This window comes from Cephus cinctus, unplaced genomic scaffold (assembly GCF_000341935.2).
Source record: "Cephus cinctus unplaced genomic scaffold, Ccin1 Ccin1_scaffold0025, whole genome shotgun sequence".
Taxonomy (NCBI): Eukaryota; Metazoa; Arthropoda; class Insecta; order Hymenoptera; family Cephidae; genus Cephus; species Cephus cinctus.
The window spans coordinates 183323-185016 of record NW_014332773.1 but is presented as its reverse complement, the minus strand read 5'-3'; positions in this window follow the sequence as shown (position 1 = coordinate 185016).

The following is a 1694-nucleotide window of genomic DNA, read 5'->3' as shown; positions in this document are numbered from 1 at the left end:
CCCCCCCAACGATCAGGATAACCTGTTGAAATTTGAGGAGCGTCTCTAAATCAACTCTGGCGTCTTATATAAGACCTTCAACCACGGCAATTCCATGAATACCAGTTTGATATCATTTTAACAGTGCGGTGACGCACCCTAATCTGAGTGATTATCCAAGGCAAATTACGAGCCGGCAGAGCGAACATTATATCGTCAAACATAATTGAGCCCAGTTAATTGCTAACTTAATTAACGAAGCTTTTTAAACGAGGAGAGAGATCACCTAAGCAACTTTACCATACCAATATTCCTTTCGAATTGCAAAATCTCGTTAAGTCCAATCGTTTAGATAAAAAAAAACCGAAGCCCGACTGTACGAAAGTTTCTGCCATTCCTTTTATGAAAGTAATCTTGTTACTTTATACGTGCAATAATATAAGTTATGGATGAGTGCGATACGGAAAATAACATATATGCAGGAACTATAAGGTTGTCGCTAGCTTTTTCAGAGCGGACTAAATTTTACGACAGTTTTTTTTTAGACAATTTAAGAGATCTCTTTTTCCAGGGAAATCAGATCGAACAGACAAGGGAGGCAACGCGATAGCAATTCTTGCAAATCCGGACGCCACGAGCTGATTTCGCTAGTGGCGAATTTTCTCTTTTTACCTATTTTGCAATCTTACCTTTGGAAACTAGTAATGGGTATGACCCATCTGGCTGTTCAAACCAGTCACAAAAGTACATTAAATAAATATGTCTTGCTCATGAGTAACGAACACGCCGACACGAGACTCTTATACTTATTTTCACATGTTATCAAAGTCTCTTCGTTTTATCCTCAAGTTCCTTCGAACGAGGAAAAATTTTCGTAGCTTCGCAAAGCAATTTAGAATGACCCAATCCTTGTTCCGTGACGTGCTATAAGTTAGAAATAGAATCGATAAAAAGATCGTTGCGTCGAACCGTTCCTCGGTGGATAAGCAATAACACTTCTAGCCCTCGCTATACCCATAGCAAAGAGGTCGAAAGAAACTGAAGTTAACGTCAGCTGCCGTAAATTTTCGGGCTTTAAAGCCAAGAAATCGAAAACTATTTCGCCACGCCCCATAGATTACATTGTGAAACTCGAAGCAGAGTGGGGCACTGCGCGGGGTACAGTCACTACGAGCATGGCAAGGGAACCTGTAACGAATAAGAAAGAAAAACGAGAAACAGGGTTTAAAAATTATTGGTTCTTCTCTTCTGTCTAGATGGACGGCACACTTTATTAAGCACGAAGCTTTAAAGCTTCTTCTCGTAACAAAGATTAAGACTGGTCGCGCTGAACATGGATTGTCCCCATCTATTCCTTCTACAGTGAACCTATTGTCCCATAATGCACATGTAACATACTATAGTCGGTCCACGTGCAAATGTGTTTTTTTTTCACATGGTTTTGCATACAACTTTTAATACGGAGTACACATATGCATGGTTTTGAATTAAAATATATTATTTCTTTTTATTTTCACATATCTATATTTTCGTGATTTATACTGACATAAGAATTGCATTTTATGCTATCTTTCAAAAGAACATATTTTAATCATTATCGTGAATGATAAAATGGACAAGTGTTCGGTCTGAACTTGGACTCAACTTTCGTCATTTACTTTCCGACCGAATATCTTAACATTTTTAATAACTCTATTAATTACAGGTTACGTCGA